Source organism: Theropithecus gelada, chromosome 19, assembly GCF_003255815.1.
Source record: "Theropithecus gelada isolate Dixy chromosome 19, Tgel_1.0, whole genome shotgun sequence".
NCBI lineage: Eukaryota > Metazoa > Chordata > Mammalia > Primates > Cercopithecidae > Theropithecus > Theropithecus gelada.
This window is the reverse complement of record NC_037687.1, coordinates 12,655,823-12,683,748: the sequence shown is the minus strand read 5'-3', so window position 1 is coordinate 12,683,748 and position 27,926 is coordinate 12,655,823. Positions and strand designations below refer to the sequence as shown.

The 27,926-nt window shown below is 55.4% G+C and overlaps 1 protein-coding gene and 1 long non-coding RNA gene across 6 annotated transcripts in view; one reads left to right on the top strand and one right to left on the bottom strand.

The window, feature by feature from the left end:
* Positions 1-27,926, bottom strand: part of NFIX (nuclear factor I X) — a 102,323-nt gene that overhangs the window by 25,735 nt on the left and 48,662 nt on the right. The window lies entirely within an intron of this gene.
* LOC112612652 lies at positions 532-2,601 on the top strand. The gene is made up of 2 exons (XR_003116881.1): positions 532-2,073; positions 2,109-2,601. It is a non-coding gene; the product is annotated as an uncharacterized LOC112612652 (long non-coding RNA).

Below are 27,926 nucleotides of genomic sequence, written 5' to 3'. Positions count from 1 at the left end.
CTGTCTCATGCCCCGGTGCCACAGCTGCTCAGAGGGAGCCCCGAGACAAGGGCTCATTGTGCAGTGGGAGCTCACAGAGGACTGGGGGCAGGGTGGAGTGTGTGTGTGAATATTTTGCTGAGCTTGGGAAAGCCCCCCACCCCCGTCCCCCTGGTCCTCAAAGCTTTGTGTGCCAGGGGCGCAACGGGGACCTCCAGAATGCCTGCCTGGGCATGACAGCTGGCGAGAGGGTGGTGGAGGGGGGCCAGGCAGGTTGTGGGGCAGGAGGAAGCCAGGCATTTGGTAAAGAATCAGCTGCTCACAGGGGGACCACATAGGGGTGGCATCTGAAAACCTTGCCTTGGTATTGGCCAGGGCTTTGCCCAACTTTGAAGAGCATTCCTGCCTCCTGGGTCTTGCCACCACCCTGATTCAACCTGCTTGCCCCCACCATAAAGGAGGTTCCCAAAAGGTGACATCACCCCTAGGGTTGGGGTGAGGGACCCCATCAGTCACTCAGGAGGCAAGGAACAGAGCTGGGTGCTAGGGCTGGACGACAGGATGCAGCCCACCTGGGTGGCACCCCTGCTTGCAGCATGAGGGCCCCACCATGTCTGGGGCTGAAAGCACTGGCACGCTCCAGGCTACCTGCCTTAATGTAATGGGTGAAAAAGGGTGACTGTTTCAGGCCCCACTCCCCCTCCACCCCATCCCCACTTAACTTTGATTTTTTAATTCCAAAAAATAAATCCTATTGTAGCGAGTCAAGAAAATGTAGTTCTTTTTAATACGGAAAGTGCTAACAAGTGCTTTTAATATGGAACGATACACTTCACCACCTCTGGTTTGGGGTGTATCCTTCCATACCTCCCCTTTCACTCAGCCCTGATGATATGTTTGACAAAAAGAGGTTCCCACCCTGAGTCATCTCTTTGTTAGTGGCACTCTCTGCTCTGGAGGAAGCCCACCCGTGTTCCCTGAGAGGGCAACCTCTCTGTGCCATAGCATGGTGTGAATGTGAACTTTCTTGACACTACCTCACTCTCTCACCTTGGCCCATTGCTGGGTTTCTGGGTCTGATTTGAGCCCCAGCCAGGCTGGCAATGGCAGCCAAGGGGTCTAGGGAGCAGGCAGCCCGCCCCGGGGCCTCCTCAGACCCCAGTCCTGTGGCTGCTCTAAATCATGGCTTGGGAAGGGCACAGCCTCACAATACATGTGCAGAGGTCAGCGAGGGGCACATGGTCCCCACTCTACTGCCCAGGGGTCTCTCTGCTATGAACCCCACCCATCCTAGGGACAACTCAGTCCCCAACAAGCCCTCCAGAGATGGATCAGTAGAGTCAGGGGAAGAAGGAGGAAGCCTCAGAGTCCACCCCATGGGAGCGGTGTCAACCCACTGCGAAAGGCCAAGTGGAGATGGTAAGCCATGTGCCTGTGCACATGCATGTATGGATGCACACGCATGTACTCAGCCCAGGGACAGCCGAGAGGGAACCCGACAAAGAGATGGAGGTGGGCCAGCGACTGAGGCAGAGGCAAATGGGGCTCCAGGAGAGCGCGACAGACAGGAAATCCTTCTAAATCAGGACACAGCCCCAAAATGTTATTGCTGTTATTACTATTAGCTCTGTGTAAAGGAACAAGAGGGAGCGAGGATCCGGTGCGAGCGAGGCCCCTGCCACGCGCCTCCGGGCGCTGCTCCGGGCGCTGCTGGCAGCCATTTTAGACCTTGGCAGCCATCTTACGGCTGGCGGCCCCAGCCGGAGGCCCACAGTGCCGCCACCGCCGGCCCCTGACATGCTCAGCTCAGCTCCAGGACAAAAGGCAGAGACATGGGAAATCTGGACCCAGGCTCGGAGGCACGGGAGCCAGGCCTGCGGCTGGGGCAGCTGCAGCCAGGGCCCCACTGATCTGCTCAAGTGGTGTTCCCCTTCTCCCCTCTGGCCAGCACAGTGAAAGGAGCAGGGAAGGCTGAGGCCAGGAGCGGGGGACACCACAGCTCTACTCAAAGGTGGCTGAAGTCCTCACAGGGCATCTCAAGGCCCAGGGCCTTAACTAGCTCAAGAGTAGACCCCTGTCCCGAGAGGGCAGCAGGTATGTGGTAGACCCCTGTCCCGAGAGGGCAGCAGGTACCTCGGGACACCAGGGATGTGACAGGGGAAGGTCTCTGAGCACCCTGTCAGCTTGGGGATGTGCCTTGGATGGATGGAGGAAGGAGGCTGGCAAGAACCAGCAAGTGGCTGCAGGGCCCAGAGAGGCCACTAGGTCCATGGTGGAAGTGCTCCTGGGGAGGCAAAGAGATGTCCTGCCCACCAGAAGCGCAATGTGGGCCAGCTTTCTTACCTGGTGGGCTCTTTGGGGAGCCTTGCCTTGAGGTCTGGGCCTGCTCTGGACAGCCCCCCGGGCAACAGGAGCTGCAGAGCATCTCCATGTTGTGACTGCCTTGCCTGTCTGGGCTCCCCGGGGGAAGGGATAACCCCGGGATTTGGGACAGAGAGAAGGAAGGCCCCTTTAGGATGCCCCTCCCCAGGCCCTGCCTCGTGGCTGCTCTGCTTTTATCTGGCAGAATGGGGCTTATCACAGCCACCAGCTGAACAAATATACAAATCCACGGTTAGTGAGGAAAAACACTCTGCCTGAACTCTTTATCTCCTGTTCACAGGCCCCGCACACTGCCCACTGCCAACAACACAGGAGGGGACCTGACTGCAGCATGGCAGGGCTCTGTTCTCCACTATAAAGGTGGAGGGCGGCCTCCCGGACTCTGGCCGGGCCTCCCACTCAGTCTCCACGCTCCGTCTCTCGGCCACCCCCCTTCTTCCCTCCTCGCCCCTGAGCCCGGGGTGGCTCTCCCCTGGCAGTCCCTGCCAGGCAGGCGTGCATGAGTGAGCCCCTGCCCACAAGGGAGCCCCCTCCAGAGTCTGCTCTCTCACTGGGGACAATGGGCCAGCTGGTGGCCTATGGGCCAGTGGAGGGGCAGGGACAGCGTTGGCTGGCACAACGCAGGCAGGTGCCGGGCTCCATCTTTTATCTTTTATCCTCTGTCATCGGCCCACGCCCCCAAGGGCTGTGTCTCTGATTCCCCAGTCTTCTGGGGCCATGTCCCCTGGAAGCCTTTCTGGCCTCAGGCTTCTCTCCAGCCTGCTTGCCAGCCAGTGAGGACATTAACTGCATACCTTTAAGTTCAGGGTCACCCAACCACCCTCCCAATCACTTAAGGGACTGTGGCTCCCAGTGCTTCCTGGAGAGACTGGTTGGAGATGGGATAGAGTGGGTGCTGCTGCTTCCCCTCGCCCCACACCAACACAGAGTTTCCCTCCATGCTGGTGCTGGGAGCTGGAGAGATCTTTCTGTGCTCTCAGCTGCTTCCCACTCGGCCCATCAAATGCAGCTGCCTAAAACCTGAGCCCAGCCGCTGTGTCCGACAGGTGCCTTGGCCAGGCCAGCATTCGAGGTCCCTGGTTTCTGGGCCAGGCTAGGGGAGGGAGAGTATCTCAGAGCCCACAGCTCATTCTCGATGCTGTTTGGGGGTGTCAGGCTGACTCATGTCACACAAAGACACAACTCTGCTGGTTGTCCTTCTCTGGGGACCTGGGCTACTCATGAGATCCATGTCTCTGAGGCAGAGGCTTCCCCTGCCCATGGTTCTGGCCACTCTGCAGACATCTGGAAGGGAGGGCTATGAAGGAACAGGCGATAAGACTGGACTCTGTCTCTGCATGGGCCCAAGTGGGCTCTGCTGAACAAGCCTTCGAAACGGGATTTGGCTCCAGGTTCTGGGGCCACTCTGTATTCATCTGCACACCACGGGTCATTCCCCAGCATCAACAGCTTGTGGGCTGGAGGCTTCTGGCAGTGCCCAGCCCAGAGCCAGGCTCAGCCAAGTGGCCACTCTGGGCCCCTCTCTTCCTTGGGGGCTCCTCAGTATCCCCTGGAACAGCCACAAAGTTCCCCTGCAAAATTTCCCTTCTCACACCCACACCAGCTCCCCTCCTTAGCCCCTGGAACAAATCCCCACCTTACTTCTTTTATTCAGCTCTTTGCCTTTCCCCTTGGATCCCCATTTGTGATCTTACTTCCCTGTCTCCCTTGGCTCCCCTCCCTCTGTCCTTCCTTTGCCGTCCCCTCACCTCTTCAGCACCTCCCTCTCTTCCTTCTGCTGTTTGCAGGCACGTGTGCTTGCGCCCGTTTCCAAGAGGACTCTGCCTCTTCAGTAGGGCTCTGGAGGGGAAGCTCCAGCAGCCAGGAGGAGCCTAGGGTTGCACATAAACTCCAATTGACAGCACTTTTTTTTTTTTTTTGAGACGGAATCTCACTCTGTTGCCCAGGCTGGAGTGCAGTGGTGCGGTCTCAGCTCACTGCAAGCTCCGCCTCCTGGGTTCACACCATTCTCCTGCCTCAGCCTCCCGAGTACTGGGAACTACAGGCACCCACCACCAGGCCCGGCTAATTTTTTGTATTTTTAGAAGAGACGGGGTTTCACCGTGTTAGCCAGGATGGTCTCGATCTCCTGACCTCGTGATCCGCCCGTCTCAGCCTCCCAAAGTGCTGGGATTACAGGTGTGAGCCACCGCGCCCGGCTGCATGATTTTAGTATAATATTTTTCTAGCTACAGATGGGGAGATAGTTATGGTTCCCACTAGGGTGAGGGAGGAATTCCTGCTGGCTACAGCCAACACTGGCCTCAGCTCCCACTCGAAACAAACTTGTGCTGTGAAAGGAGCCATGTATAATTTGCTGGCCAATTGCCCCCACAGACTTTGGCCTAACAAATTTTATGGAGGCTGAGGGGCGTGCACAGATTTGGCCTTAGCTGAACCCACATATGCATACCCAGGCATGTGCATACACTTGGATGCATGCACTCATATTCTCAGACACACACACACACACACACACACACACGGAGGTGCCACTAGCCACTTCTCGCTGTCAAGAAAGGGTGGAGTGAGATGGTACATCTGGAGCCACCAGAGAGGAACCCCCTTCAACTCTGCAGGAACCGCTGGCCTTTGGAAATGGGGAGAACAGCCCTTGGGGCGTGCCTGCCCATCCCCTGGCCCTCCCAGGCCTGACGTTCCAGAAGCAAGTGGGGGTACATTCTGTTCTGGGGGTGCCTCTGGGCAGCTGTAACACCCCATCCTCTGAAGGGCTGATGCGATTCTGGGGCCAATCACTGGTCCTCCCAGCACTGCACCCGCCTCCTACTTCTCTCCCCCTTCCTCTGAGATTCCGGAGCATCCAGGGCACGGGAAACCCAATCTCAAGGGGAGCCAGAGGCTCCGCCTGTAGCAATCAGAGCTGGAGAATGTAACTATTGTGCCTCCTGAAACCCAAGTCTGAGAATGTGAGACACCCTGAGGAGGGGAATGGTGGACAGATGGGGGGCTAAGGGGACGGGTCACAGAGGGGTTCTCCCCGTCTCAGCAAACAGGAGACTCAGGGGACCAAGGAAGTCCTTGAGAATGCAGGGCAGCCAGAGGGCAGACGGAGGGGGTGAGGCTTGGCCAGGGCCTTCTAGGGTCTTCCTCTCCTCTCCATTCCTCACCTGCCCCACCAGCCACCATGCATGTGCACACACACATGTGCACAGACACACACACGCACACACACATCCTGGAGTCATCCTGAGGTGGCAGGTTTTTTCCTCCTCTGTCATCCCTAGAGTCTCACATGGTTTAAAGCAGGCACCCCAACAAGAAGCATAGCCCTCAAGCTGTGGGTGGGGGCAGGGATAAGGACAGGGGAACATGTCACCCCATTATTGTCCTCTCCCCTTTCCTCATTCCCTCCCTGCTCATAGCTCCAAAGAGGCTTCCGCCTTTGACTTGACTGACCTGCTGGAGATGGGGGAAGAGGACATGGCAGAGGGGATAAGTGACAGGAAAAAGGAAGAAACCAAGTCACACTCACATGTGGTCTAGGCCTGCTCTGGCTGCCCCTAGGGCCTAGGCTCAAGGAAAGCCATTGTGGGGGCGGGGGCGGTAGGGAAGGCACAGGAACCTGGCAGATGAAGGGCCAGCATCTGGATGGGACATTCCCCTCTCCATCTCCTGATCCCAGGAAGAACTACGTTCTCCATTCCAATGGACCCCAGCCTCTACGGGTGCCCCTGGAGCAAGGGCCAGGCCTGATTACTGCAGGACTCACAGCTCGGCAGTGAGGCTTCCGGAAGCGAGGAGAAAGCAAGTCCGTCAGCTTATCTTATACCCAGGAGACCAGCAGAGCAGTCTCACGCTTCATCTGAAAGCCTCAGGTCCCTCACGGTGTCGAGGTGAAGAAGGCCTGTCTCCTACAGTCCTTGGTTGCCTCCACTCCCCATGTGGAGACGGACTCCTAGCCAGAAGCCTTCCAGTCACACAGCCCATCACTGCCTCCCTCATAAAATGAGAAAGGTGTTCCTAAGCTCAAAATTTTCCTCCAAGAAAACAACAGAACTCCCACCTCCCTTCCATCCCCAGCAAGTGGCCCCGGAGCCCTTCAGGGAGTTTTTTTGGTGTGAGCTGCTCAGCGTTCTCTGCCCGGCTCCGGTTCATTAGCAGCTGTCCCCAGCCCAGGGAGAACTCCTGGAGATGGGCCCAGGCATGGAACAGTGGGAGAAGCCAGGAGGCACTGGGGAGCTGAATGCTCAGTTGCTCTTCCCCAAGGGATGACAGGCAGTGGCCAGCAAAGGAGAGAGAGAAGGGATATGCCCCTGGTGCAGAGCAGAGCACCCGGCAGGTGGACAAAGGCCCACCTGCCAATGGCCACTCCAGGACCAGCCCAACAAGTTAATGAGACCCCCAGTCACAGCAGCAATGAGACATGCGAGGCAGCCTGCAGGCTCCCCCTAGGTCTGCCTATGGCAAGGTGACCCAGCACCAAACCTGGCACCTCAGACACCTGACTATGGAGGGAACAAGTGGACCCAGGGCATGGTGGCAACACTGTCTGGGGTGTTTCAGAGATACCTGGGGCAGGAATTCCCATCAGAGCAGAAGAGATCGAAGATGACAGGCAAAGAAGAAGGCAAAGAAAAACATCTTGGGGAGATGGAGAAAGGCAGGAGCCATTGGCCTGGGTCTGCTTCACCTGTCCTCTGAGCCTGCCCTTGGCCTACCCAGGGAGGTGCCCTTGGTCTGGAGCCTGTATCCACTGAGGGGGTACAACACAGTGCTCTACCACTTTGGATACCCTGTCCTGGGTAAGTTGGCCTTGCCCCAGCAAAGAGGGGCCAAAGGGGGCAGGCTGAAGTGGAGGGTAGGAGGAGGAAGGAGGTGGGTGGCCAGCAACGGCATACCAGGGCTCCCCCAAATTCACATCCATGCTCCAGAACCTACCAGCCCGTGACTTTGGCCAAGTTATGAACTGTTTCCTCATCTGTAAAAGGGAGATAACATCTACTATTAGTATTCCTGGGTGAGGAATAAATGAGAAAATATGTATAATAAGGTGCTTAGCTCAGGGCCTGGCTCATAGTTGGGGCTACATAAACGTCGCCTGTCCTTCCACCTGGATTACTATTTCCCTTTATCTCCATTTGCTGAACGCTTATTCCTCCTTCTCAACTCTATTTAAATGCCACCTCCCACCCTCGGGGGGAAGCTGTGGCTGACCCTCAGCTCCCCTCCCCAGGAGCTCATGCTCTTGAGTACGTGGTGAGTGTGTCCTAGATTGCAGTTTTTGGTGTCCTGCCCCAGAGACCACTGCCAGTGAGCAGAGGGGCTCCCTTGGGGCCTGGCCCACTACCATCTACAAAGAGCAACAGGGAGGCTTCTCTGTAAATATAATGGCAGAGCCTGGGCAGACACCCATACAGACATATCCCTCCCCACATCAGTGCACAGTAGCCATCCAGTGGTCTCAAGACAGTCACCATACTAGAAATGGGGGGTGGGGGAGAGAGGGCCAACAGGGAACAGGGAGGATGCATTCTGGGAGTGCTAGGCCCAAGGCCTGCCCAGCCCAGCCCAGCCCAGCCCAGCCTTGGAATACAGAGAGCTGAGAAAACCAGGAGCACAGGCACAGGCCCATGGGCAGCCAGGCCAGGCGCCTCTCCTGGCAGTGCTGGCTGGTGCCACGATTCAGCCAGCAGCTGGAGCCAGCATTTCTAAGAGGGCCTGGGGCCAGGAGTCATGTGATGGTGGGGTCCAGGCAAGTGGCCCCCAGTCCCTGAAGCTTCTATCCCCTCCCCAACCTGATGAAGAAAAACTGACAGTGGAGAATGTCCTCCACACTCCACATGCCAAGAAAAGAGAGGGGCCCTGGGGAGGGGGTGTCCCATCCTGGTTCCACCCCCACCCGCTTTCTCTATTTCCAGCACTGCCCTTTCTGGCCCTCTGAGCTGCCCAGGACAAGACAGGCTGGCCAGACAATCACTCTCACCCCCAGCTGCTCTTAGGGCTATTAATAGTGTCCCCACCTCCCAGGGCTAGGCATCACCCTCCTCCTACCCCCATATACACTTGCCCTTGGTCTAATTATTCATAAAGGGACAGAGTCCTCCAGACCCTAATGCCAACCTCGTATGAGAAGCAGGAGGCAGAGGCTCTGCAGGCCACTCAAGGGATGCGCCTGGGACAAGCAGGAGTTTAGAGGAGGGATGCGAGAAGGCAGGAAGCCCCAGAGCCAGAGAGCAACCAAAGGACAAAACTAAAACTAAAACTAGAAGATAGAGAGAGAAGGAGGAGCCACAGCAGAGAATCAGGGTCAAAGCAAAGAAAGAAGACTGGGGCAAAAAGAATCAGAGAAGTACAGTACAAGATTCTGAGAGAGGCAGGGAAAGAGGGCAAAAACAAAAACAGCAGAGAGGAAATTATTCCTTTGGGAGAAGAAGGAAAAAAAAAAACAGAAAGAGGAAAACTTTCCTAAAGATACTCAGGAGTAGCTTTGTGTACACAACTGCTGGGCTGCATGTAGCTGCCAGTATCTGTCTGGTGGGCACTCAGCAGAGTGAGGAGCTGCGGAGACCCCAGGACAAGTAGCCCCTACTCACCCACCCCTGAATGCTTCTGGGGAAGAGAGGGAAGGAAGAGGAAAAGGAAAAGGAGGAGGCTCAGAGAAGGAACAACTGGCCAAGAAAAGGAAGGTGGAAGAAGTGAGACCCTATAGAGCAGGAAATTCACTTTAGCCCAAGGCAGGGGAAGGTCCCTAAGCTCTCTGCCTATTTGCCTGAGGAAATCAAAAGGGACAGAGAATCGGCAAGGATTAGGGAGCATCAGCCTCTCCCACCACCTCTCTCTGCCCCCTGCTCTCTTTCTGGCCCTAAGGAGAGTTCTGCTCCTGCCTCCCTCCACTGTTCCCTTTCCTTGGAAGAATCCATCCAGGAAACCTCAGGGCCTGGGATTAGAACTGTAGAACCCACCTACGTCAATTCACCCTGTGGGGAAGTGGGAGTTAGGCCGAAGCCACCTGCCTCCCCTCCTCAGGTGCTAACTTTCTCAACCCCTATGACCTATGAGAGAGCACTCAATACCCAGGCTGGTGACTCCAAAGGGGCCTTTTTCACCCGGAGACTTGCCTTGGTGTGGCAGAGACTGAGCCTGGCTCATGGACAAGCAACAAACACAAATGCCCACCATAATCAGATGTTTAAGTGGGGCCCTTCTCCCACCTGGAGGCTGGGAACTAAACAGCCTTTCCTCCAAATCCCACCTACACAGGGAACCTCTGGCTGGTCCATGGCTGGGGAAGTGGGAGACTCTAGCTCTGGAAGGTGTGAGAGCCCCAGAGACCTGGCCACCAGGCCACTCAGGCCAGGAGGTCCTGACCCCACTAGACCATCAGCCCCTTGAGGACAAGCCCTCTCTGTTGGTTTTGTTTGCTGCTACATCCCCCACATCTCAAAGCACACCTGCAGTGGATGATAAGACTCCGCAGAGACGCTTCTAGATCCTTCTTCAAACCATGGCTACACTGACCACCCAGAGAACAGAGGCACCAGCTGATACCTTCCCCTTCCTGAAGAAAGAATAGCTTTCTTGCAGCCCAACCACCGACACTCATGTCCAGTGAATTAATGTGGAAACCCTGATGCCGCTAATCCTCCTGCAAAGCCGAGGTGGTTCCAGACACAGGACTGGACATATTTGCGCCATACTCAAGGGCTGGAATGATCAGAGGAAGGAACTGGAGCCTGAGAACAGCACAGCACGGGAAGGTAGCGGAGCACTCTCTCGCAGGCCTGCTCCTCTCCTTGCCCTGGAGACTCTAAAGCAGCCACTGTCCAGAGGAAATACGAGGAATCTGGGCCTCTAACTGCAAATTTCCAGCTTGGAGCCCTAAGAGCCTGGGCAGGGCTGGGCTGAATGGACGGCACCGATTGCTGCACAGCGCCCTGGGCCTGGAATCAGAAGCCTAGGCTCTAAATCCTAGACTTGCTGCTGTTAGACCTCCAGTGTGTTTCTCTTGCTTCTTGGTGCAACACAACCAAGACCTGCTCAGCACCATGAGATGTGAGTGGGGATTTTTACAGAGTTTTTTCTTTTGAACATATTTTAACTTTCAGTTTTATATACTATACAGTATCAAGCTTGCATAAGGACAGCAAAGGCTGCTGAAGGGACAAAGTGACATTGATCCTCCGACTGGCAGGTGCCAAATTCCTCATTCATAACTCCCTGAAGGACCCAAAAGAGGCTTTCCCCAAACTGCCGGGCAGCAGGGCTCAGGGAGAGGCGCGGCTCAGGAAGCGACGCGGTTCAGGCAGCGAAGCGCTGCTCTCCCCGATGCCGTAGCTAGGTGGCGCAGCGAGTTAACACTAGCTGCCTCCGAGGGCTGCGGCGGGGCGCGGCCAGCTACCAGCCCAGAGCTACAGGGGATGTGGTTCCCTCTGCATACCCAGGGGGTCCCAAGAGGAAGGAGAAGAACCCACTCAGGCCCAGGCCACTCGGACCCTGGGTTATGCACCAAGGAAGGAGCTACCCGTGACAGCGGCTCCTGTTGCTGTCGCTGCCAAACACATCCCGTGATGTGATGTGATGTGAGGGCCGAGTTTCCCCTTCGCATTGATTAGGAACAGCTTGCGATGCGGGGGCCGGATGGAAAGGGGGCCGCGAAATGCGTGGGCGAACAGAAGGCGGGGACCTGCCAGGTATATAGCTTGATTGGGGGTTATCCAGTGAGCCCGGTCCCACCCTGCGTGGCTGCCGCTCTGAGTCCTGCCTGCTTGTTTCAGAACGGAGCTGCCCTCGATTTGGGGGAGGGGGTCTAAGGCCATGTGACCCCAGGAGTATTCCTAACGCACCCAGGATGTCCTTACCTTTTGGCAATGCAGACTTGTCTCTGCAATTGGTGAACACTTGAAAAGGAAGATCTCTACCCTACCCCCATAAAAAGTGAAAAAAATGAGACTAAAAGTCAGAGATCAGGAACCAGAGACAGAGAAAAATGGAGAAAAGTCAGGAAGAAAAAAAAAAAAAAAAAAATCAGCGCCCTCTGCAGTGGCGGCAGCAGCCGGGCGGGCACACCCTCCCGGGCGGGCGTGGAGAAAGGCCCCTTTGTTCCGCCGGGAGGTTAGCCGAGGTGAGGCCTACCCCCCCCCCATCCCTCTGACCCTGGGCAGTGCAGATCACTTCACAGGGCCCTGGGCTGGGCCTGGTTGCTTCCCTGACCCCCTAATCCTCAGGCCCCAGAGCAAAACAGTCTAGCTGGCTGTGCGAGCGCTGCTCCCTACCCCCCTGCCTTGCCAAGCACCAAGGGTCACACATGTAGGGCTGGACTGGGCTTCTCCAACAGGTCCCTGGACACCCATACTACCAGCCATTAGCAGCTTGCCCATGCTTCTTCTAAGCTATAGGTTTCGGGGTAGATTCTACACACAGCAGGTGCCCCACAAAGGCGTGGTCAGAGAGTGCAGCACAAGCTGGGAGCTGATGCCCCAGGAGGCAAGGCTGGTTGACCACGCCTCTCCCACCCACAGTGAGGCTCCTGGGCTCTCTCCTTCACCGGTTCCGGATATAGGCCCTTTCCAATGGCCTCAGGCTCTGGGCCAGGAATGGTCCATCCAAGGCTTCCTCAGAGTGGGGGCTGGGCTCGGTACTAGGTCCCTCTGAGAGCTGGGGCCTGAGCTCAACCACTCTGTTCTCCAAGGAGCGGCCAGAGTGAAATCACCTGTCCCTAGTAAAGGGGAGCTGAGAACAGGCTTACTGCCACCCCCAGAGCCTGTCAAAGCAGAGGCTGAAGTGGAGGGAAGAAATGGAGGTAAAAAACATCCCTTCTGGCTGGGTGCGGTGGCTCACGCCTGTAATCCCAGCACTTTGAGAGGCTGAGGCGGGTGGATCACCTGAGCTCAGGAGTTTGAGACCACCCAGGGCAACAATGGTGAAACCCCATCTCTACTAAAAATACAAAAAAATTAACTGGGTGTGGTGGCACATGCTTCTAGTCCCAGCTACTTGGGAGGCTGAGGCAGGAGACTCGCTTGAGCCCCAGAGGCGAAGGTTGCAGTGAGCCGAGATCCCACCACTGCACTCCAGCTTGGGCTACAGAGTGAGACTCCATCTCGGGGGAAAAAAAAAAAAAAAAGAAGAAGAATTCTAATTAAATCAAATTAGAAGGAAAAAAAAAAGCATCCCTCCTGCCCTGCAGCACACTCCATCCACTGGCACCACTCCCCCAACCATTATGGTTCCTGGCCACTCCAGTAGGGTTCCCCAAAGCCCTTAGACCAGACTCCACCTTTCAGTCAAAGCCAGGTGGCTTACACTTGGCCAAGAAGTGTGTCCACTTTCCAACCAGTGGCAAGTGCCTCCAGCTCCCACCCCAAGAATGGTCAGCAAAAAACCTGGAAGCAGGGATTTGCCTGGACTGTTCTGTTCTGACAGTCCCCTGGCCTCACGCTGGGGGTACCTCCTCCCCAGGAGGCCCTAGCCTCCCACTAGCTTCCAAAATGCAAGTGAGAGAAGGGAAGAGGAGTACATTGAGTGTTCCCAGCCTCCCCAGGCCTTGTGCTGGGGGCTCTGGCCTGGGAAGTAAAAGGAGAGAGAAAGGGAAGGGGGAAGGGGAAAGGGGACAGGCGCAGGCCCAGCCACCTGCCCACAGGGAGTGGCAGCAGCTGGAATTACAGGGAGCCTGAACCATCAGCCCCTGAAACGGCTGCAAGAGGCTGCAGCTCAGATACACAATGTCCTGCCAAACCCCAGTCCTTTAATTCAATTAAGTACAGGACAGACTTCCCAGATTTGTCTATGTGTGTGAGTGCATGTGAAAATCCCGATGTGCATGAATCCCGGGATCTGTGCGCTTGTGTGCACGTGCATGTGTATGTGTATGTGTATGTGTGAATCCTAATGGTGGAGGAGTAAGATGAGAAGAGGCAAATGACGATGGAGGATGGGGACAGGAGAAAGGTGAGATGGTGGCTCAGGGGAATAGTGGGGACCTGAATCTTCGTGGAGGGACAAACTCCAGACCAGGGTTCTCAACCCCCACACCCTGGGGATTGGGACTGTTTCATTCACTCAGTCTAGCTCTTTTCTCAGACCTACCCCTCCCCATCTTGCCTGTCTGACCCCCAGGAGGCTCAGCAATGGTTTCATAAAGCTGGGTACGTTTCACGTGCTCCTGTACTTCTCTCCCTGCAAGTATCCGGGCCCTGAGCTTTTTTTTGTTTTCTTTTTTGCTTTTTTTTGAGACAGGGTCTTGCTCTGTCGCCCAGGCTGGAATGCAGTGGTGCCATCATAGCTCACTGCAGCCTCAATCTCCTGGGCTTAAGGATCCTCCTAGCTCTCCTAAAAAATTAGCCAGCGGTGGTAGCATGCACCTGTGGTCCCAGCTACTCAGGAGGCTAAGTAGTTGGGACCACAGCTGCATGCTACCACCCCCGGCTAATTTTTTTTAAATTATTAGTAGAGGCAAGTTCTCCCTATGTTGCCCAGGCTGGTCTGGAACCCCTGGGCTCAAGCAACCCTCTGGCTTGGGCCTCCTAGTGCTAGCATTGATTACGGGTATGAGCTCCTGCTCCCAGCACACATCCTGAGCTTTTAAAGTCATGAGCCTCAGGTCATGCCCACTGAGGTCCAGATGGAAGCCTGTGCTCTACATAATTGCAGGCAGGGCCTACAGGAGAGGTGAGGGCTTTCCTGAGGACAGATGCCTGGAAAGGTGTCCTGCTCAGCCCCTGGAGCCTGGCAGAAGCCCATGCAAAACCCCTCTTGCCATCCAACCACCCCTCCTGATTGAAGGCTCCACAGAATCAGGAGTTGGGAGGGTCCCCACCTCACCCCAACTTAGGGCAACCCCCTCCCCTGTTCCTAGGGTCACTTGTAGCTGTACTGTCCTGGGGGTGGGGCCAGTTCCAGCTGTCTTTCTCCCCTTAGGCCCCAAAGAGCTTGCCTCTCTCCCCAGCCCTCCAGGATCCCTGAACAGCCCCCTTCTGGGAGCAGAGCCAAAAAGATGGGAGAAGGATGTTTATAAGCTGCTAAAAGGGAAAAGGAAAAAGTGGGAGGCGGGGCAGAGAGGCCCAGGCTTCCAGGTAGTATAGACTAGGGCCTCGGTGGGGAGGGAGGGAGGAAGGGAGGCTGCCTTCCCCAGGTAGTCCAACATCTGGCTGACTGGACAAAGAAGTGCCCCCCTGCCCTGCCCTGCCCAGCCCACCACAACCAGATCTCAGTGTACACACTCAGGGGTCTCTAGGCCCCATGCTGGCCTGCCAAATGACAGTTTCTGACATTCCCATCCTGACCCACAGGACTCTGAGACACTAGTGGGTTTTCTTTTTATGTATTTATTTACTTTTAATAGCTTGTTCCCCTCTCCTCAGCCTGAAGAGGACAGGAGCAGGGGAGGGCCCGGGGCCCTGGGGAGCCAAGGCTGGGGGTGTGGCGTCAGGAGCCGGCTTGGTAGGAGCGAAAGCCGAGTCTGCAGCTCATAGGGCTCCTCGCACACAGCTAATGGGAGGCTGGCAGCGGCAAATTGTTGTTTACTTTTAATTAAGTAAACAATGTCGGCTTTCCGCCTCCTCCCCTGCCATCCCAGCCAGTAATTTGGGGGATGACAATGGGGTTGTTTCCTTCCTCCTGCCTTTTTCCCTCCCTCCAAGCACTCCTGCTCGCTTCCCGCTCTGCACAGGCACAGCCGTCAGAACTTGTCATTGGTGAGGGAGGCTCCATCCCGGAGGAGGGGTAGGTCCCACTGACCCGCTACTGGCTGGGCCCAGGCTGCAGGTTCCACCTCACCAGGGATATGGTTCCACTGTCAGGTTCACTTAAGGGTGACAAGTGAGGCCTTGCCCTGAGACTCTCTAAGCACTGAAGGTGTGATCCATTCTCATTCTGCTCCCTCCCCTCATAGCTCTCCTCCCTAACCAACATCTTTAAAATCCAGAAAGTAAGTCTCTGAGGGATGCGGCAGCAGTGAGATGACCGTGCCAGGTTGTGAAGAGATTCCCCAGGATCCAGGAAACAAGCAGGTGGAACCTCCTGTTTCAGATCAGGGTAAAGGCCACAGCCCCTGAACCAGTGGGCTGCTGGGTGATACCAACTTTCCTCGGAAGCGGGGCTGGCTTCATAACCTTGACTTCCACCGTTGTTGTCTTGAAATTCTTAATTTTTGAACAAGGCACCCTAAGTTTGCATTTTGCACTGGGCCCCACAAATTCTGCAGCTGATTCTGCTCAGGAGCCCTTAAAGTGAGGAACAGAAAGAAGAATGTAAGCTAAGCCAGCTTTTCACCCCTGGGCCCCCCTGAGTGGAAGGACAGGCAAGAGGGTCCCACCCCGCCCCAGGGAGGCCGAATTTCAAATGAAGCATCCTAGAAGGTGGGACTCCACGCAGGATCTTTGTGAAAACAAAGTGCTCCTAACACCCTTTAACTGTAAGAGTAAATGCCACTGGGTGGGTGGGCCCACCCTATGCAAGCTCACCTCTCCAATCCCTCTGCATGCAGTGAGCACCTCGTAAGTGCAGCAGAACTGAACAAGAAAGACAGAGGGAATCCCTCCCCACTCCCTCCTCTGCCTCCCAAGGATCAAACGGTCGGGTCCGGAGCCAAGCCTGGCCCTCAAGCTCCTCCCCGTGAGGCAGAAGAGACTCTCCAAGGTGTGTGCGTATAGAGCGGGGCAGGGGCGCCTGAGTCATGTGCAAAGCCCGCTCCTCCCCCTGCCCGCCTGCTTCCCCAACTCCTTCCGAAGGGCGGGTACTGCGGCGGCAAAGTTGGCTGGGGCTGGATGCAATTTCAGCCGCAGAGCAGGACTCCCTGGCTGGAAGCAATTTTCTCATTAGGACCCCAAGCCTGCTTCCTCGTTGCTTTTCAGCCCTCACTCCCCTTCTGCGAAACCGCACCCCACAGGCCTCCCCACAGACCACTCACACGCACAGGGAACCACACGTGTATTGAGTTGAGGGGAGACTGGGGGGTCACCCCTGTGGCGCTGGGTGCAAGGAGAGATTTGCTGGCACAAAGTCGCCGGCCAGGGAGGCTCGAGGTGAGATGAGGACTCCTCACCCAGGCTCCCACACCCACAAGCCGGCGCCTCCTGGCCTGCCCTACAGAGAGAGGATCCTAGACTGCAGGACCCAGAGGAGAGGCTAGGGAACCGGGGGCCAGCCGAGCCTGAGGGCTGGCCTCACGCGACACTCCCAAAAGAGACCCCCAAGCACTCAGCCCACCCCCTTCTTCCTCAGCTGGGCCCGGGGCAAGCAGATGGGCTCTCAGGAGGCAGACTCCCCCTCCCCCAGCCCTGAGGCTCTTCCAAGTGGAGGGTGGTCTTGGCTGAGGGAGGAGAGCCGAGGCCCCGTGAGGGGCGGCTCCTCACTCCGCAGACACATGTGGTTGGACTTAAAAAGCTATTAGGGAGCAAGGCACTGGCGGGAGTGTGGCCGGCCCTCGCACCAGAGACAGGGGGAGGGCAGATGCCGAGGCGGTGAGCTCAGCACCGCCCTCCCTGGCGGGGCCCCCGGATGCAAGAAGGACTCGGGGGACCCTCACCCTGCGGGAGAGTGGGGCAGGTCCTCGGGGAAGGGCAGGCAGGCTGCCGGGCCTGGGTCCAGGCACACATTCTGGGAAGCTTAGCAATCTGAAGACTCTAGGCCTGTGGGGGCCAACCTCTCGGTGGGGGGGGGGGGGGGGGGGGGGAAGGGAGGGTTGTGCCTGGCGCTTGGATGGGGCCCAGGAGGGCACAGACAGGTCCTCGGCTTTCCTCCAGTTTTCTTGGGGTGACAGCCGGCGGGAGGTCTCCTAAAGGGTGTGTGTGTTTGGTGAGGCTGGAAAGGGGGGATTATTAGGAGAGCGGGGGAGAGAGAGAAGGAAGGGAAATGTGGGCCCCACCCATCACGAGGCCAGAAAGAACCGACGGAAAGTTCCCTAGAGCCGCCAGCTTGTAAAAAGCTCCTTTTCTTTCCAAATTATGAACATTTTTTAACAAGAGGGGGGGAAAAAACCCCAGAGCAGTGATCTAGGACTTCATTAGGACCGTGTGTGTCTCTGTGTGTGAGTGTGGCTGGTGACTGAGGGGTGTGCATCTGCTGACATTCGAAAGTGTTCTCCAAAAGCTGGGCCATCCCTCCTTGGACCCCCTACCCCCGCCCTCCTCAGGTCTGCTATTTTCAGGGCTCTAGGCACCACCCTGCTATGCCTAACCCAGGGAGGACACCCCACTGCTGTTACAGAGTGACACGGATGCCAGGACGGGCTGGGGGCACACAGAGCAGGACCAGGCCTAGGACAGGCAGGTCACTTGCTAGGGACCCAGCTCCAACTCTTGGTGGAGTAGGACTCCCTGGGGTACTGGCCTCAGCACTCCCAGGAGTGGGCCATAGGTTTGGGGGCCCCATAGGAGTGCAGGGAAACGTCCCACCTAAGACTCTGGAGACTCCTCTGAGCTCCTCAGCCGCCCACCAAGCCCACTTCCAGCCCCCTAGGAACCCAGGGAGCAGTGCTGAAATGGGGAGCTCGAGTTACACACTGCCTCTTCCACTCTGCGGTAAGCAGGAGCTCTCTGTTCTGTAGACATTGAATCTGCCTGATAGCCCCAAGGGGTGGTTGTTTTCCCCATCTTTACAGATGATAATATCTCATCAACAGAGGCTCAGTGAAACCCACCAAGGTCAGCTGGAGCCGGGATGCAATTGAACCTCCACTTGTCCCCCAACCCCACAAAAGGCCCAGTGGCCAAGCTCCTGGAAGTCTCTCTTCTCTGCCAGATCTGTCCACGGTAGAGATGGGAACTGGGGAAGGACCCTGGGCAGGACAGGAGAGGGGACTGCTCTGAGCCACCAGGAGTCAGGCCGGGAAGGAGGCTGGATGGGGGAGGAGCTGACCACGAAGCTGGGATCCGTGCTCAGGAAACACGCAAAGAATGCCGTTGGCAGCAGGCCAGTAGGCCAGGACCACAAAGAGGCCTTTGTTTTAGGAGGTGTCCAGGGAGTGGATGGACAGAACGGTAGAGGTGGGGGCAGCACCCCTTGAGGGTGGGACTGGGGGAGGGCAGTGATCCCTGCACTGTCCTCACACACTACCCCCTCCTGTCTGTTCCCCCACACCTCAACCCCAGCAGTGGCAGGTTCTTCTATCAGGCCCCAGGCTCCAGGGGAGGGCGTCCTTGGGGACAGGTTCTCCCACTTCTCTCAGCTCCTGACCTCCGTCAGCTGGTGGGGGGATATGTCCCAAATCCACCCTTCTGAACCCCAGAAGTTCCTAGGTGCCCCACTGACATCCTTCTCTGCCTCTACCTCTACATGCTGCTGGGGCCTTTGGGAGTAAGGATGGAGGATGGGCTGGGGATAGCAAAAATGGGATGGTTAGGGGCCTCTCTGCCTTCCAGGTGGACTGTCTGAGGGCACCAGAGTCACCCTGCTCCCCTAGTTATCCTTGCCTCCAAGCGGAAGGGAGGGAAGGCCTTGGAACATTTCCTCTCCCCTTCCCCCCTCTGCAGTTACAGTTTCCCTGGCCCCTTCTTGGCATCTGGAAAAGTTTGGGAAACTTAAAAAAAATTTTTTTGGGAGAGTTTGTCTATTGCTCCCCAGCCCTGTGAGGGAGCTACAGCCAAGAGGAAGAAGGAAAAGGGGTGGGTTGGGGTGATTAAGGGATAGAGAGTAAAGTCAAAGAGAAGCAGAGCACTCGGAAAGAGGGCAGCACCCAAGGGTGCTCCCTCAGCCAGCCTGACTGCCATCTAGGTTTCCTGGACCTACAAGAAAGACCCCCATAAAACACTGTCTAAACCCACTCAGCACACCAGACCTTGCTGAGCCCTACCTTGCATTCTGCTTAGCACCTTCTCTGGGCCATCTCCTGCCAGACATGTGTGCAGTCTGCAGGAGAGGCAGCCTGTGGCTGTGGGGCCCCATGGAAGGAAGGGACATCTTAAGGCTGGATGGTCAGAAGCAGTACCAGCAGCTTCAAGTGGGGATGGAGGAGAAGGCAGGTTTCTGTCTGGATTTCCACCTCCCTGTGAGCAGGACGAAGGGAACATGGGAATACACAGACTCCTGGGGACTGGGGCTGCAGTGCCAGGCAGAACAGGAACTATGATTAATGTCCCTGTCCCCATGATGCTCGCTCCTCTGGTCTGTGTGTGTGGATGGGTGCAGGGGGTGCCAACCTCATGGCCCTGGAGCCGTCCCAAGAAGCACAGAAGTGCAGCCTCAACTGGGTCGAGATGAGCACAGTATATGCAATCGGCAGGATTAAGGCCAGGCTATGAACAACTCTAGGTTCATCCCAAGAAAGGGCGCATGTCTGACATGCGACTGTTTCTCTGAGAGAATCTGGATTGTCTTATCTAAGCCAGCAGTGTGCCCCCTTCACCCTGACATGGCTCTCAGCAGAGCCAGAGCCAACAACGCAGGAAGCTCACTGGCATGACCCCCAGTGACTCACGGTGGCCCTGCCTGGCAGCTCCTGCATCGTCACCAGGACATCTTCAGGTGACCCACCTGTGTTCTGAGAACAGAGGGATCACTCAGGTGGTTTGTGCCATCCAGGTGGACTCCCATCTGGGCTCTACCCCCAGCCTAGAGGGTCAGGAGTGTGCCCCTGCCTCCTAAGGATGGCTCCATCCCTGGAGACAAAGGAGCAGCTGGCAGAGGCTGGGGGACAGCCTGGAGGACCAACAGCAGCTGGGTACTAGGTGGAAATGCAGATTCACGAGTCTGCCCAGACCTACCCACTTGGACAAGCCCCAGGACCTGCGTTTTAACAAAGTCCCCAGAGGTGCAAGGGCAGGCAGCTGCATATCAACCCGGGCACCACCTGGATACCTGCGGGCGTTTGGTCTCAAATCTTGCAAGCAGAGTGGACAGCAAAGGAAAAAAAGACAGAAGGGAAGTGGTGGCACAGAGGAGTGGGTAATCGGCAGGAGGGAGGTCTGCAAAGGAAGTGGAGAAACCAGGAGAGCACGAAGTCGGAGCAGAGAAGGCGGGCGCTGTGAAGAGGAGGCGGTGCCTAAGAAGTGCCTTCCCGCCGCCGCCCGGCTGCTCCCGGGAGCCGCCCCGCCCCCTCCAGGCACCTGCTAAGGCGGCAGCGGCGGGTTGTGTTTCTTTAACCCCTGGGGCCTGTTGACACAGATTAGTATCGCTGGTCAGGGGTCAATAGGGAAGGCTCTTGAGGTCAAGACCTGAACAACTGGAGTTGTAATGAGCCACGTGGGGAAGAGGCCCAGGGAGAGGAGAGGGCCAAGGAGGGAGGAGGAGGAGGGCTGGGCTTCTACGAGGAAGGGCCTCCGGAGTTCACTTGCCTGAGAGGCTGTCTCCTCCCCAAACCTGCCTGACTTGAGGCTTGGAAAAAAAGCTGGCTCACTGGCCTGGGTGCGGAGGAGATGTCACTGGCTGACTAGAGCTGGAATCCCAGCTAGAGAAGGACAGGGGAGAACCAGAGGGAAGAAAAGGAGCAAAGAGCCGCCTTGCAGGACGGCTGACTTGTGCAATGCTATCAGGTCAGAAAGCATTCCCCTCCTCTTCCCTCCCATTCCTAGTACCCTGAGTGAGCCCTGGATAGTGGCCAGACACACCCCTCTTCCTCCTTGAGTCTTTGGCAGCACCGTTATGTGCCCACCTGAGGCGTCCGCCTACCCTGGGCCACCTGGCAAAGCCAGAGCTGAGTGACTCATTTAGCGTCCTCTGGCCCTGAGTGGGGCTGGTATAGGGGCCAGACAGCATCCCAAACACCTGGAGGGACAGCCTTAGCCACACTTTCAGTGATGAGATCTGCAACACAGCACCCAAGCCGTGGGGCAGCCTCTTCGTGGCTCCCCTGCTACTTTCCTCCTGGAGGTATGCACCCTCTTCCCTCCACTGCCAAGTCATTACCAACACCACCAGGGAGCAACTATGCTTTTCTCCCGGGACCTGGAGGCTGCTTTGGGGCCTGCCTTCTCCCTGCCCAGGGCCATCTCTAAGGGAGCTGGTCTGGATGGTCAGAAGGGACAGGCTGTCTGCCTGCAGACTACTCAGCCACATGCTTAGAGGAGTGAAGGGGAAGAGCCAAAAGACAGGTCACATGTCCCCTGTGACCAGAGCTTCCCCAGCAGTCTGGAACAGTAAGTCACCTGTTTGGGTTAAAGGGGACTGGGTTTCCTCAGAATCACTCTGGAGCTCTCCAAGTCCCGTCTGGGTCACAGAGAAGCAATTGTGAGGCCACTGACACCCAGGGGTCCAGAGAGTAATGGTAGGTACACCTTGATTCTATATTCATTTGTATGTCTGCAGGGGCAGACAAATCTGTGTGGGTCACACACAGATCTGTGACATGCACACTTGGAAAAGCACATGCAGTGCCTTAAAGTTAATTCCACATGTGTTTGTTAGGCACCAATTACCTGCTACATGCCAGGTATCACACAGATACAGAGCCAGAGAAGCTGCCTGGGTAAAACCCCCTGCAGCCGAAAGCTGGTGTGTAATGGACAAAATGGAGGCCCCCTCAGAGGGAGGGGATTGGCCTCAGAGGATGAGAAGTGATGTGGGAGAAGGCTGCACCAAGGAGGTGACAGCCAGGCTGGGGGTAAAAAGAGGCTGTCAGACAAAAGGGGAAGGGGCTACGCCAGATACACATGAGCAGAATTCTGCCCAGAGGCAGGAACAGCACAGCACACTCAGGGGCTATAGAGAGCTCCAAATGCTGGAATACGCAGTATAGGGGAAGTGAAGGGATGTGGTGATGGAAGGGTCAGCAGGGGCCTGACCCAGATAGGCCCTAGGTGTCCACTAAGGGGACAGCACTGCTGGGCAGACAAGATGGACAAGGAAGGCAGTTATGAAACTCTAGGACAGGGCAATTCCTCTCTAAGTATATACCCTAGAGAATCCAAAACATACATCCACATAAATGCTTGTACATGCATGTTTATTGCAACATTACTCACAATCACCACAAAGTGGAAAGAGCCCAAATGTCCATCAATGTATGAATGGATAAACAAAATGTGGCACAGCCATATGATGAAATATTATTTGGCCTTAAAAAAGAAGGAACTGGCTGGGTGCAGTGGCTCATGCCTGTAATCCCAACACTTTGGGAAGCCGAGGTGGGCGGATCATGAGGTCAGGAGTTCAAGACCAGCCTGGCCAATATGGTGAAACCCCACCTCTATTAAAAACACAAAAATTAGCTGGGCATGGTGGCGGGCGCCTATAGTCCCAGCTACTTAGGAGGCTGAGGCAGAAGAATCGTTTGAACCCGGGAGGCAGAGGTTGCAATGAGCAGAGACTGCGCCACTGCACTCCAGCCTGGGCAACAGAATAAGACTCTGTCTCAAAAAAAAAAGGAACCACTGATACTTGCTGCTACAAAATACATGAACCTTGAAAACATTATGCTCTGTGAAAGCAGCCCGACATGAAGACTACATAGTGTATGATCTCATTTATATGAAACATCCAAAACCAGGCAAATCCATAGAAACAAAGCAGATTAGCGGTTGCCAGGGCCTAGGAGGAATGAGGAATTGGGACTAACTACTAATAGGTATGGGGTTTCTTTTGGGGGCGATGGAGTTGTTCTGGAATTAGATGGTGGTGATGGTTATACAACATTGTGAAGGTACTAAATGACACTGAATCCTACGCTTAACTTTTATTTGTTTTTATATTTTTTAGAGGCAAGTCTTACTCTGTTGCCTGCCCAGGCTGGCATGCAGTAGCGTGATCATCGCTTGCAGCAACCTTAAACTCTTGGGTTCAAACAATCCTCCTGCCTCAGCCTCCCAAGTAGCTAGGACTACAAATGCACACCACTACCATACATAGCTAATTTTTGTTTTGTTTTGTTTTTTAGACAGAGTCTTGCTCTGTTGCCCAGGCTGGGGTGCAGTGATGCGATCTCGTCTCACTGCAACCTCTCACTCCTGAGCTCAAGTGATTCTCCTGCCTCAGCCTCCCGAGTAGCTGGGATTACAGGCTGCATCACCACACTTGGCTAATTTTTTTTGTATTTTTAGTAAAGACGGGGTTTCACCATGCTCGCCAGGCTGGTCTCGAACTCCTGACTTTAAGTGATCCGCCTGCCTTGGCCTCCCGAAGTGTTGGGATTACAGGCGTGAGCCATTGCTCCTAGCTGCTAATTTTTTTATTTTTTATTTTTTGCAGAGATGAGGTCTCCCTGTGTTGCCCAGGCTGGTCTTGAACTCCTAGCCTCAAGCAGTCCTCCTGCCTCGGCTTCCCAAAACGCTGGGATTACAGGCATGAGCCACCATGCCTGGCACTGTACACTTTAAAATAGTGAATTTTATTATATGAATTATATCTTAATAAAATACAAATCCAACCTGAAGAGATGGGGAATTAAAAAAAAAAAAAATACATGAGAGAGGAGAAGACAGAGTTCAGAAAACACAGTGGTGGTGAAAAGGCAGGGAGGCTTCAGGCCTCTCCCGGGCCTGTGGTTAGTTTGGTTGTGAGGGCTCAAGTGCTTGGCTAGGTGGTGATGCCCACAGCCAAGACACGGAATGGAGCAGAGAGCAGAGGGCAGCCAGGAGTACAGGGAGGTACCTTGTGGCTATGGGGGCAAGCTGTCAACAAGGCGTCTGCCTTGTAGCTGGAAAGAAGAGTTTAGAGTTCACAAGGAGAAATTAGACCCTGAGATAAGCCAAGGTGATCAGCAGTGAGGGGCAGATGTGCAGGGCAGGGACAGGCCCCAGGGCTGCTGCTCACTAGCGGGTGGCCTTAAGCAAGGTTCTTCTATCTGCCAGCTTCTAGGCATAACACAAGGATTATAAAAGTGCTGAGTTCACTGGACTGTTATGGGCTTAAATGAGATAGGGTTCAGAGACACTGACAAGTGGCATTGCTGATTACAGGTGAAAACACAGGTCGAGAAGCAGAGCATGGGCAGACCCCAGGGAAACCAGCTTTTACCTTCATCGAGCAGACGGAACAAGAGGACCTGGGAAGGATGCATGCAATTAACTGGGCAGGATGCTGCCACCATGGGACAAAGAGAGAGGCCTTCTTCCCCAAGTCCACAGACCAGCCATATCACAGGCAACTGCAGATGGAAAGCCAGGAGAGAGCGAGCAGGGGACATGGCAAGTCCTCAGGTTCTTGACCCAAGGTACGTGGCGATGTCTGGGAAGCAAGGGTCTCCTCCCAATGGCCTCCACATCCTATGCTTCCACACTCCTCACCCTGAGCAATAACCCTGCCTACAGTTCTGGGGCCTAGAGCTCAACACATGGCACCACTCAATGGTTTCTGGCACTGAAGAGGAATTTATTTCCTGGACAAAGCAGCCAAAATCATTCTGCACCTTTGTTCGCAAGCATGGTGTAGTGAGAGCCGACATTTTCTAATGGGGCCAGGGAAGAGCAACTCAAAATGGATTCAGGGAGGGTGTCAGCTGAGGAGCAGCTCAAAAGCAGAGCATTCTGTGGTCTGGAAAGCTGATGGCGGGAAAATAGATGTGGCCACGTTTTTGAAATCAAATTGACCAATGTTTTTAATGAGTCTGCTGTAAATCAAATCATAGGATAGGTAAGCCACCTGAAGCTTAATAAAGGCGCCCATCTAAAGCAACAAGGCATCCTACTTTTAAAAAGAAAGAAAGAAAGAAAAAAGAATCAGGAAGAGGTCTTGCAGAGGAACCTGTCTCCAGGGAGAAATGGGTTTCCCATTCACGGTGGAAGATTGATATTGATCCCGAGAATCCAAGGCTCATCGTTGATGCTGGGCAGGACAAACAGTCTCCATTATGACCTACACTCAGAGCCTTAAGAGCCCTGGATAACTAGACTTCAAGGTCAAGTTCCAGATCTGGCAGCCTTAGTGGGGAGTACAGCCCCATCATCCCATTCCAGCCCTCTGTGAATAGCCAACCCAGAGCCACCTTGGATGGCAGTAGCTTCACTTGTGATGTTCTTCTTGACTCTTCAAGAGTCTGGAACTCTGACCCTCTCCTGATCAGGATGTGTGATTTAGGCCAAGAAGGAAGAGAGCCATCCCAATGCCCCCAAACACCATCCCTCTTCTCTCTCCTCCCTTCTTCTTCCCTTCCCTTTCTCTCTGCTCTCAACATTCACATGCTTGGAGACATGCTCAGATACAAAAAGACGCTGTCATACACAGGGATCCATGTAGAATCACTGCCTCACAGCCTATTTACAGACATTTTACCAAACAAAACATCAACTCCCAATGTTTGACAGGAAGCCCCTCCCCTCTTGTCAGGAGCAATCCCTCCTAAAGGGGGTCCCCAGCGATGAACAGCAAAAGCCCCAGGAACGGGAAAGGGAAGAAAAAGAGCGTATGCAAGGAAAAAGAAGGTAAAATTATAAGGTTGGAGCTGTCAAGGCAAAAAAAAGGCGGGGGGAAAGGCAACGCGATTCCACTATTAGGGACTCGGTGTGAAACGCAGAATTCACAACAGCTGAGAATCTCCATGCTTTGCAGAAAACACAAGACATAGTGGCCTGAGGGCTGGGAGGGCATCAGAAGACGCCCTGCCCACAGCAAGCAGGCAGCACACATACCCTTAAACACAGGGCTGCGTTCCCACACCCATCTCACCCAGCCCCACAGACTACCCTCCACGGTGCCCTCCTAACCCACAGGCCTACCCTCTTTCCCAAGAACTCCTTGGTAGTGGGAGTCAAAGTTGAAAACAAAAGTGGAAAAGGAGGCAGGAGTGCCTGCAGGGATGCCCCTTTGGTCAACAGGAATGAATGGTGGAAGGAGGCTTCCTACACTCCATCCAGAAAACAGCAAATGGGTTTACTTGCCAGGCCTCTGCCCCACCCAGCTCTATTTCTCAGAGCAGGCCAGATGTGTGTTAGGGAAAAGCCAGGGTGGGGCCTGTGTCCTTGCAGGATGGAAGCTGTAGAGTGTCAGCCCTTCCCATTTCTGCGTACCCTCCTCTGGACCCCTCCCACCTGGAGGGGCCCACGGGGCTCAAGCTGGGGAAGAACATTCAAGCCCCTCACTCCCAGGTGCCTCAGTCAGCAACAAGGACATGGAGAGGCGGGCAAGAGCAAATTCTCCAATCCTGGGTCCAGCTCTTGCCACTGGAGGAGGAAGAAGCCTACCAGAAAAGGGAGGGGGAACGGACAGGCACAACCACAGCCTGTGGTCCCCTGATGCCCGCCATGGGGTCAACACAGTGCAGCTGTCAACCCAGTGTGCCTGCTGCCCCTCTCTCCTACCTCCCTGGCAACAGACTGCTGAGCACCATGGGCCAAGGTCGCCAGACTCAGCACCAGGGAGTTCCTAGAGCCCTCCTTGGGCCTGACTTGCCCTGCTCCCATTCCTTTCCTTGGCTAGTCAGGGTTTCTCAACCTCATTACCCCTCATGCTGGGGCTAGATACTGTCTTCTGTGGGGGGTCATCTTGTGCAGTATAGGACAGCTAGCAGCATCCCAGCCTTGACCCACGAGATGCCAGTAGCAACCCCATCCCAAGTAGTGACAACCACAACTGTTTTCAGTCACTACCAAATATACCCTGGGGGCAGAACCACCCTCACTGAGAACCCCTGTGCTATCAGGAGCACATGCATCACACACAGCTCTGGGGCCCGTGCAAGGCACAGACCAGGATACCTCTGTTTGTCCACCTAAATCCACGGTGGCTGTGGAGCTCCCTCAGAAGAGAGCCACTGTCTCACCCTGACAAGTGCCACCAGGTCTCTTCCATTCCATGCAGGTGAAGGCCTGTCCAGAAGTAAGGCAGCCTTCAGCATGGAGCCCATGTGGTCAGGGTACTGAGCCCTGTGCTGCTCCCAGGTATCTGAGCTGCCAGGGGGCCACCGCTGTTCTCACCATCCTCAGTCCTGCAGTCATCCCGTGTCATCCCACAGCCTGCAGTGGGACCTTAGCCCACTCCTCACCCCCGGGACCTGACCTGCCTCTTGTCCCAGATCTCCTTAGCCCCCAGGAAGGGTTGTTGTCCTTGTGCCATATCCAAACAGAGGGCTTTTAATAGCAGCTTCCTGTGGGGCTGGGTTCCCCCCACCCCTTGCCTCTCACTCAGCTCAGTCATGACGATGGAGACGCAGTGCCCTGTAATTACGGCAATTGTAATCTCTTTTACTAACAGGTAGATTAATAGCGAGGCAGGTTCACAAAGAACCCCAGAAAGGAACTGCTCAGCTGCTGAGCGAACGGGAAAGGCCTGACACTTCTCGGCAAGCACGCACGCCCTCTGACTCAGAAGCTACAGGCCACAGGGGGCAGGTCAGAGTTGGGCCCAGGGGGTACATACCTGCTGTGCCCCCTACTCACTGCACTCCTACTACAGGTCATAGGAGCAACAAGAACTTGAACCTCATGACTGAGAAGTTTCCTCTTACGTTCTTGGGGTATGAATTAAGCTGACATTTATACACACACACCCCAACCCATACTTGTACACAGACACCCACCTCCTGACACTCAGACACCCACACAGACACCCGCAGGTTAGCACATCCTGAACACTCTGCAGAGGAAAGAACAGAGCAAACCTCATGAACATATGCATCCCACCCACGACTACATGGCCACAAGCCCTCTAGACACTGGATGGCCCACACTGCCATGCCACAGCCACAGCTGAAGGAAGAAAGT